This window comes from Castor canadensis, chromosome 8 (assembly GCF_047511655.1).
Source record: "Castor canadensis chromosome 8, mCasCan1.hap1v2, whole genome shotgun sequence".
Taxonomy (NCBI): domain Eukaryota; kingdom Metazoa; phylum Chordata; class Mammalia; order Rodentia; family Castoridae; genus Castor; species Castor canadensis.
The window spans coordinates 8,621,060-8,631,646 of record NC_133393.1 but is presented as its reverse complement, the minus strand read 5'-3'; the positions used below and the strand labels follow the sequence as shown (position 1 = coordinate 8,631,646).

At 38.2% G+C, this 10,587-nt stretch overlaps 1 pseudogene; it reads right to left on the bottom strand.

The window, feature by feature from the left end:
• Positions 1–1,188: 1,188 nt before the first annotated feature.
• Positions 1,189–10,107, bottom strand: LOC109690985 (phosphoglycerate kinase 2-like; annotated as a pseudogene).
• Positions 10,108–10,587: the final 480 nt, after the last annotated feature.

Genomic DNA, 10,587 nt, shown 5'->3' with positions numbered 1-10,587 from the left:
AGGTGTTCTCACTGGTTTGGCTTCCTCCTTGATCTCATGCATAAGAGCCAGCATCTTTGCCTGAGCGTTTATGTGAGGCAGCACTGTGCCTTTATCTTGTTTCAACTACTGAAAGTTTGTTTTTCTCTCTCTTTTTTTTAATGCTTATATGTTAACTGCTACTTCTTTGATTAGATTCCCAAGGCATTATTAATATTCTATACAAAACATTGAAGTTTCTGGTATATTAAGGTGGGTATTTGAAGCTCCATTAATCACAAAGTTGAATATATAAAAATAAGTTAATTAAACATGTGACATTACAAGTGGAAAGTGAGTGTACATTTTTATTAACTAGCTAATAGGACTGCCTGACATCAGCTCTTTGTCTACAGAACTATAGACTATTCTCCAATACATCTGCTTGGTTTTTTTATATTTATTGTTATTTTTCTATTTTGGGAATGGAAGAATTGTTATAGCTCTAGATTTCCAGTCCTAAAACATAGTCCTATGCATATTTGATCTATTTCAAAACCCAGTTTTAGGATTTGTAAGATTATTATCTATTATTAAACAATATATGAATGAAAATATTTATTTCTTTCAAACTGAGTTAATTTGTAGCTCCCTGTTCAACAGATTTGTATTTTTGCTCTTTTATGTATCCACATGTGCACAGACATAAATGCTTCTTTTGCATTTTAATTTATATTTTTCCAACTTCTAGGATTTAATATGTAATTTTGTTTCTCCTTTTTATTATTTTCTAAGAAATTTTCCCTTACCAGAGCTCTAATGATGCCTATGATCTCTTACATAAGATGATTTTCCCATTTATTTGTATATTTATTTTTCAGTATTATATCAAACTATCCTTCCCCATTTGGTTAGGCTCTGCTTCATTTCTCTGGTTGATACAGAAGAAAAATAAGTGGACTAAGAAAGCACACAGATATAGCTTGTTCAGCTCACTTTTTTAATGTTTCTTTAGAATGTGCCTTCCCCATGAAGCAGAAAATTCAAGTTCAAACGAGATGCATGACAGAACTAGTACAAGTTGAATTGCTGTGCTGATGTTAGTAACTCCTCATGTCCCACTGCTTGCTTGGTCTTGGGGATTTTAACCAAGGTTAAGTTGAAATGTAAGGCACTAAGTTGGACTAAGGGCTGTGGACAGAAAATAACCAGGGAGGAACATTCTGTCAACTACAGGTTGCTGAGGGGCTGTACTCCAGGAAGGATTTTCCCTTCCAGAAGCTCAAGGCTGGCACCTCCTCTGGTGCTCACATGACTCACTTTATTATTTATTTATTTATTATTCATATGTGCATACAATGCTTGGGTCATTTCTCCCCCCTGCCCCTACCCTCTCCCTTACCACACACCCTGCCCCCTTCCTCTCTCCCCCACCCCCTCGATACCCAGCAGAAACTATTTTGCCCTTATCTCTAATTTTGTTGAAGAGAGAGTACAAGCAATAATAGGAAGGACCAAGGGTTTTTGCTAGTTGAGATAAGGATAGCTATACAGGGAGTTGACTCGCATTAATTTTCTGTGCATGTGTGTTACCTTCAAAATTAATTCTTCTTGATCTAACCTTTTCTCTAGTTCCTGGTCCCCTTTTCCTATTGGCCTCTGTTGCTTTAAAGTATCTGCTTTAGTTTCTCTGCATTGAGGGCAACAAATGCTATCTGGTTTTTTAGGTGCATGACTTACTTTATCTTCAGTGTTCCACTTGGCACAGCAGGTAGCAGTGTCCCCACCGCCTATAGTGGTGACACAGCCCTGGGAAGTGGCTTTCACAATTTCATCCATGAGGGCTTTGGTTCCCTTTGCAAAGGCATCCAATTCAAACACCCCTAAAGGTCCATTCCACACAATTAGCTTTGCCTGGGACACCACTTGAGCGTGGTTTTTAATGCTCTCTGGACCACAGTCCAATGCCATCCAGCCAGCAGGGACGCCAGACTCTACAGTGGCTTGTCTAACTTTAGCATTCTCTTCAAACTTGTCAGCAGTGACAAAGTCAACAGGAAAGGTGATCTTTACACCATTCTTCTCTGCCTTTTTGGCCATGATCTCTTGGACGATCTTAGCTTCCTCTTCATCAAACAGTGAAGCACCAATCTCCATGTTCTTCAGCACCTTAAGGAAAGTGTAAGCCATTCTACCACCAATAATCATGTGATTGACCTTGTCCAGCAAATTTTTGATGAGTTGGATCTTGTCTGCCACTTTGGCTCCACCAAGTATAGCCAGAAAGGGTCTCTCTGGCTTTTCCAAAGCTTTGGCAAAGTAATCCAGCTCCTTCTTCATGAGGAATCCAGATGCCTTCTGGGGCAGATTCACTCCCACCATGAAACTGTGAGCTCAGTGTGCAGTGCCAAAAGCATCGTTGACATAGACGTCCCCTAGCTTGGAGAGCGATGCTCTGAAGGCCTCTATTTTATCAGGTTCAGCTTTAATCTTTTCCCCAGAAGGACTTGCCAGATGCAAAAACCCTGAGGCATTTTTCTGCTAACACTGAGGAAGCTATGTTTAAACTATGTAAGAATTATTTTAAATGGTTCTAAGTGGCATGGCTAGTGCCTTATAAGTGTATCTAAATGTTATAAAAGTATTTATAGAGTTAAGTATTTATATACTTGTAAACAGATATAGTTCTTTTATCTAAGGTGCATTCTATCTAATAAGGTCTTTAACATTTCTGCTATATATGACAAATGCTGAAAGTTCTGCCATTTATGCCAGACATCTGTTTGTCACATAAACATTTGTTTATTTGACATTGGCTAGATAAACTTTTTTATGTATATTATATGCAATTAAGCATAAAACAATGTCTATTTGAATTGACACCACCTTTCCCTAAAGCATTAGAAAATTTAGGGTTTTTACTTGTCAATACTGTCAATACATTACTGACAACCACTGGCTTGTTACTTTCCCTAACCAAAATTCAGGATTAAAACTGTGATGCTACTATTGGCTCCTTTATATGTTAGGTGTCTTTGTGATCTTCAAGTTCATAAACCTTCTAAAATAGAGTAATAAAAATGCACTGTACCAACCTGGCATCTTATCTTCTTTTACAAGTTAGTGCATATGTTCCCAATTGTAATAAGAGAGGTTTAGTAATGCTACATAATTTTAAAGTAATTAGAGTTATGTTAATTACTAAACTTTAACCATTTTTACTTTTGTTTTCTTCTTACAGCTTGAATCCTACTTGGAAACTTGTAGACAAGTCCATGAAAAATAACTCTGACAAGTGCTTATCTGTCAACCAGGACATTCTTAAGTATTGGGGTTACTTTTAATTTTCCTTCTAAGAACTTTATAACTGTTCTCTGTTGCCACTTTACAATTTAAGTTGTCAGTACATTCACTATGGGACAGACAATTAGATTTAATTAAGCCCACCTAAGAGTTACTTTTTAATAAATTTCTTTGTTGCTTAATTTTGTTAGAAAGGTCAAATTAATGCTGACTTCTGATCTGTTTGTGGGACAAATCTGACTTTCTGGAAGAAGCTATGACTTTCTGGGAGATGCTACTCCTGGCTCAGAGAACCAAACTTCCAAACTGGCAAAATCTTCAGAGGCAACTGTTCAAAGACACTGTTCAACAGGATGTGAACCCTCAAGTGTTCACCAAATTCTTAGGGAGACAAGAGGCATTCGGCCACCCAAGACAGTTCAAAAGGACAATACAAATGAGGGGACTTTTCCAGATTAGATGGAGTCAATTATGCCAGACCTCTAAAAGTAACCAAAGCTGAGAAATTTTATTTTATTTTATTTTATTTTTTTTCATTTTTCTTTTATTATTCATATGTGCATACAAGGCTTGGTTTATTTCTCCCCCCTGCCCCCACCCCCTCCCTTACCACCCACTCCACCCCCTCCCGCTCCCCCCCCTCAATACCCAGCAGAAACTATTTTGCCCTTAGCTGAGAAATTTTAAAAGGGGCTTCATATGTATGTGTTCTACTATTTAAACCTTCTAGGCTTCTGGCAAAAGGCAAACTCATGTATTTGGCCAAGGCCTTTGGTTAATTGCAAAAACAATTTAACTTTCAATGGTATTTAACTTCTGCTTGGGACACTGTGAGTCTTCTTTCTGTATGGAAATGACTACTGTTGATGTTTACCCTCTAATTGGACTGGCATCTGCCCATTGATATAGCAGCAGTTCCAAACACAGGGCCATCCGCGGGTCAAAAATAACTACAAGTATAGACACCTGTACAAAAATTAGCTGTAAGATTCTCTGTCACTTTTCAAAATGAAAAGTTCAAATCTTTATCCTTCCTGCTATACCTGGCAGGGCCTCTTCTGATGCTCCTATCATTGTTAACATTGTTAATGTTTGGATCATGCTTTCTAAACCTGCTTTATCTCTTCCAGGATAAAATCCTTTAGGACCCACATCATGATGCAATAGTCGAATGAGATCTCCATAAACAACCTACATTTCCATGAGAAACCTTGACTGTGCTGTACAAAAATTCAGACACCTTGTATCCAAATGAGGCCCAAGGAAAGAAATAGGAGAGACAGTTTCCCCTTATATGTAGGGTCTGCTGTCCCTTGTCAACTCAAAGCAGATTTAAAAGAAAAGAACCCCAGCCCCTCAGCAACCTCAAAAAGATTTTTTCAGGATTGTTTCTCTCAGGTGGAATTTGGGGTAGGCTAGAGTTAGGGAAAGCTCAGGACGCAGAAAAATATTGCATTTCAAATTGATCATTCTCTGACACAGGGACTTCCCTCACCTAACCCAGGAAACCATCCATGCCCCTCCCCACTCATTGACTATTGGATGGGAACCACTTTGTTGCCCCCCTCTAATAGGTCAGCATACATTTTCAAAGCACTTGGAGAAGGGAAGCACAATCTCTCTGCATCCAGAATCCACATGGGTCCACCATGGTCCCTTTTGTATTTCTTCCCTAACTTTTAATAAGCTCCATTTACAACCAGGTGTCCTGCCATGGATTCCTCTCAGTGGGACACAGAGTATTTGTATATCTTCTGATTGCAACCCCCACTGCCACTGTCAAAAGTATAGCCAAAAGATAAAAAGGAAGTAAAATACAAGTGTCAACAATCTTGTGGACAAATTAAAAATCCTTATACATGGCTAGTAAGAATATAAAACAATGCAGCCACTTTAGGAAACAATTTGACATTTCTCCAAAATAATAACCATAAATTACCATAAAACCCAGCAATTCCACTGCTAAATATTTTTGATGATGATATAACACCATTCTTATTATAAATGGTCTACAACACACAAATCTGATTATGAAAATCACTGTCAAAGATTCATAAACATGGGAACTCATTCATTGGCATTCAGAATGAAATGTGACAAAATGCTTTCAGATAAATTTGGCAGTTTATAAATGTAGTGCTAGTATCTGAGTCATCGATATATTCCTAAGTATTCATCCAAGTACATCAAAAACCTATATTTCTTTAAAATTCTCTGTATATATGAATAATTATAAAATTTAGATACCTTTCAACTGGTGAATGTATTAACTGTAATAAATCTTTACAATATGAATGTAAATTTTTACATTCTTTACAATGTGAAATAAGAAAGAATAAATCACTTTGTATACAAAAAAGTTGGTGAAATTTTTTTTCCATTTTAAAAAAATTTGCAGTACTGGAGATTGAAGTCAGGGCCTTTCTCTTGATAAGCAAGTTCTCTACACTTGAGCCATGCCCCAGTGCTATCTGAAAATCTTAAGTGCATCTTGCTAACCAAAGGAAGTCCAACACAAAATTATGTGTAAATTCTGTCCCACTTTGCAGGTGTAACTTAATTAATTCACTGCTTGAACATGAATGGGACTTTGTGACTTACATCCAAAGGACAGGGTATGAAAAGAGGAATAAGAGTAACATTGACAATGCAGAAACTTGGCAGACATCACCATAACCAAATGATCAAGTCAACATCACCAGTGGTAAGTCATGTGAATATTTTGAATGAAATGAGCAATGCATCTTGCCTCTGTGATGTTCTTCCTTTATCAATAACCCCAACCTACTCATAACAAAGCATCAGACAATCCAAACCTGGTGACTTTCTCCAAAACACATGATCAGTCTTTAAAACTGTCAAGACTTTGAAAATCCAGAAACTACTGGGAAACTTCCATAGTCAAGAAGAGACTTAGAAATGACTAAATGAAATATTGCATGGTGGATTAGAATTCTAAAACTGCAAAATGGACATTAGTAGGAAAGCTGATGAAATCAAAAATAAAATTCGGACTTTAATAGAAATGCGCCAATGTTATGTTATTAGTTTTGAATCACATTATGGGGCTATGTAAGATATTGATATCAGGTGATATTGGAAGAACATATGGAAACTATACTCTATATAAGATTCTAAAAATATTCTAAAATAAAAAATTAAAAATCAATTCTATTTGTAATAGCATCACAAACCATTAGATATTTATTAGTAAATTTACTTAAAGATGTACAAGACCCTTGAAACAATAAGCTGAAAAATATAATGAATATCTACAAGACTAGAGATATTTATCATGCCCATTGACTGGAAGATTCAATGTTGTCATGGTACCAGATCTTTCCAAATTTTTCTACCAATTCATAATGACCTATAGATTCAAGACAAGATCAAATGTAAGACCATAAATGTTCTTTATATAAAAACTGATAAACTAGTTCTAAAAATTATATGGAAACACAAAGGTCCTAGAATAGTCAGTAATCATTAAAAAAATAAAAAACATTGGCAGTCTTACACTACTGATTAAGTATTTTAAACTACAGTAGTCTATACATTATGATAGTGTTTGAGGACCAACATGAAGACCAGTGGGCTAGACTAAATAACCATGGAGAGAACCACTTGTATGACCACCTGATGGCCAAATAACTCAGTAGGGAAAGATAATTATTTTCAACAGATGATGCTGGGATAGCTGGATATTTATGTATGAAAAAATGTTGAATTTTGTTAAGGAACATTAAGATCTAATGTGTATTTATGTTGAAGAGAGAAATGAACAAAATATTTAAATGAAAACGTGGGATATCCTTGTGATGTGACAGCAGAAAATTATACTTTTAGGTAGGCCATAGGAAGTAATATTCACCAAACAAAAATAAGCAAATTGACTTCATTAGAAATAATATTTTTATTCAAGAGATACCATTAAGAAAACAATAGATAATTCATGCACAGGAGTAGGGTTTTACTACACATTAATATGGTGATACAGAGATACCTGGAGTATGTATCTTAGGTTGTAAACAACTTCAGAGAATCTTAGTTGTCAACTGGAGTGAATTGATACACCTAGAAAACTGGTAAAGCACATTTCTGCACGTGTCTGTGATGGATTTCTTAGGTGAGTAGCATGTGGATCAGCACTGAGTGTAGAAAACCCTCTCTGAATGTGGGCAGCATCACCCCATAGGCTGGGGCTTCAGGTGAAGCAAAAAGCTTAAGAAGGGAGAAGTTCGTTTGTGCATGCAAGTTCATTCTTCTCGAGTGAGTGAAGGTTTTCTTTTCCTGTTTCTCTCTTTTTATTTTTTTTCTGCAGTCATTTCACATGGATTTTGAATTGTAGCTTCTTAAGCCTTTGCATATGAACTCTTACCAGTGACTTTCATGGGGGCTTTCGGACTTAGCCTGAGGCAGAATCATTAGTCCTTATTGTTCTGTGGCTTCCAGTTTTCAGGACTGAGCAGTTACTGGTTTTCAGTCTTCTCTCCTATATGCAAATGTGTCACTATCTAGCTTGTGATCATGTAACCCAATCTAATAAACAACCTTTATAATTATATGGACATTCTCCTGGATCTACTCCCACAGAGAACACTGACTGTTACATTTAAGTCTATATTTTAAGTCTGGTATTTTAAAAGAGCAAAACATTGTGCAAACATTTGATAAAGGAGCTATAAGAAGTTCAATCTCTAGCACCACCAAAATAAAAAAAGATAAAATAAAAGCAAATATAAGGTAGCACATGAGAAAATCATGAAACTTGATTATGTCATGAGGCAGAACATTAAAACCAGAGTGAGATAAAAACACATACTCATTAGGAAGGCTGAAATTGAAAAGTATTATAATAATACTCAAACATTGGCAAGATTGTGGATGAAACACAACTCTCACTTTGTTGGTGGGAGTGTTAAATATTATAACCATGAGCTATATTTCTGGAGTGGTCAAAATAGAAGGAAGCAGTGCAGAGTTAAGCTTGAGCCCATCATTTTCTTAGGCACATTTGCTAAGGAAATTCAAGTATTGCTGAATGTAAATAGCTGCCAATGTTGTGTGCCAGTGTCCAGAGCTCTTGCCACCACAGGCCAAAGAATTGGCTTGTGAGGCAGCAGATTGACTTGTGAGACAACAAGGTCAGCACACAAAGTAGGATTTATTAGAAAAAGAAAAGGCTGCACCCAGAGCAGTTTGGCAGAGCCTGGAAACCAGTGGCTCTCTGCTCAGGTGAAGGCTGGGGTTTTTATGGATGTTATAACTCTGGGTTAGGGAAAGGGTTAGGTGGGCTCTTTCCATTGGCCTGGATTTGTGCCATGTGTTCTCTTCAATGAGCTGGTCTGTTTGCCCCTTATGGGGAAACAACCTGAAAGGCATTGTTTATTAGCCCTGAGACAGATTTATGAGGCAATATATCTCCTCCTCAGGGTGCAGGGATCATAGTGCTCTCCACAGGAGATGGGATACTCACACATCTGTCAAGTTCCCAGACCCAGAAAGTCCCTGCTCTGAGACAAGTACCCACCTGCTTTTGGGAAGAGGGGCAATGACTTGTCTAGGTGCTTCTTGGTGGCAGTGGGGTGATGGGGGTAGGTGTGGTGGCACTTGTCTCTGGGATTGACACATGTAGTCTCTAGAGTCCCCCAATAGAACTGGACAGAGGGCTCATGAGTAGGGAGAGGTGAGTATTCCTTGTCTAAAAGCTAGAATTTGATTCTTTGGACTTGTTGAGGTATGAATCTGAAAACAGCATTTATTATACAAGGCCCAAATAGGAATATTAGAAAGAGCATAAAAAGGGGCCAGCCACAGGTAGCCCACTCCATATGTTGTTCCAGAAGGACCATGAATTGGCTAGCTAGCTGTTGTGAGGGGTTAGTGGGATCTTCAAAGGCAAACAGAGGATGCCTGTCAGGACGTAGAAGAATGTAAAAGAAAGAGTCCTTTAAGTCTAATATAGAATAATATTGGGCTTTTGAGGGTATTTGAGCCAATAGAGTATAGGGATTGTGAACAATTGAGTGGAGGAGGATGACTGCTTTATTAGTGAGATGGAGCTCTTGAGAAAATTTTTATTTATCTGGCACTTTTTGGCCAGTAAGAAAAGGAGTGTTATAGGGGCTTGAGCATTCCACTAAAAGTTCCTATTGTTTTAGGTACTTAATAATGGGCAATATACCTGCTAACTCTTCAGTCTTTAGAGGATATTGCTTTTGATGGGGGAACTGAAGGTGTCTGTTAGCTTTATTTGAATCATGAGGGCTGTTTTTATTCATCCTACAGTCATTTCATCAGTCCACACTGTGGGATCTACTTGTTCCTGAAGAAGGAGGCAAAAGAAATATTCCCCTGGGGGAATAGAATTTGAGCCTTTAGTTGAGATAGGAAATCCCATCCCAGCAGGGGCACTGGAGTCTCAGGGACTATGATAAAAGAATGACAGAAGTGGAGGTCTTCCCAAAAGCAGGTCATATGCTGAGTAAAATAGCACTCTAGGGGCTGGCTGGATATGCCTTGAATGATAACATTGTTATTTGACCAGGGACGAGGAGAGAATGGTAAGATGGAGAAATGGGATGTATTGTCTAGCAGGAAGATGACCTTTTGCCTCTCTATTATTATGGTTACCTGAGTCTCCTCAATGTTGATGTCAAGAAGTGGAACCTGGAAAAGAGGCCCGGGACCCATCAATCCATAGGAGGTTGCACTCCACCTTCCACCTGGAGACAGGGGCACTTAGACCTCCAGAGTTTACCTTTTCGAGGGGCCAAGGTCACAATGGGAGCTGGGGCTGTCTTCTGGGATGTTCCCATTTTGGGCATTCCCTGTGGAAGTGCCCATCCTGTCCACAATGGTAGCAAGCTCAGGATGTAGGCCCCCGTCAGGTGGGGCACTCCCTGAGAGCTGTGATTAGGTCATGATTTTTTGTTCTTTTCTCTCCTTTTAGTGAAGTCCCAGTTATAGTACACAAACATGGCTAGTTGCATTAGTTGGTCCAATGATTTTTCCCCTTCAGCCACAGACTTTTGGAGTTTTCTACATATATCTGGAGCTGACCAAGTTAGAAATTATCTTTGAGGAGAACCTCTCCCACCTGTGACTCTGGATCCACTGTGATATGTTTTCAGATAGCGTCCTTAAGATGCTGTAGAAAGGTAAGGGAGTTTTTATAAGGGCCTTGTTGTACTACAGTCACCTGGGAATAGTTTAGAGGCTTAACTTTGGCCCTTTTTAGCCCTTCCACTATAAGATTGATGAAGTGGCATTGATGTCTTTTAGCCCACTCATCATTTTGATCCCAATGTGGATCTGCCAAGGGGA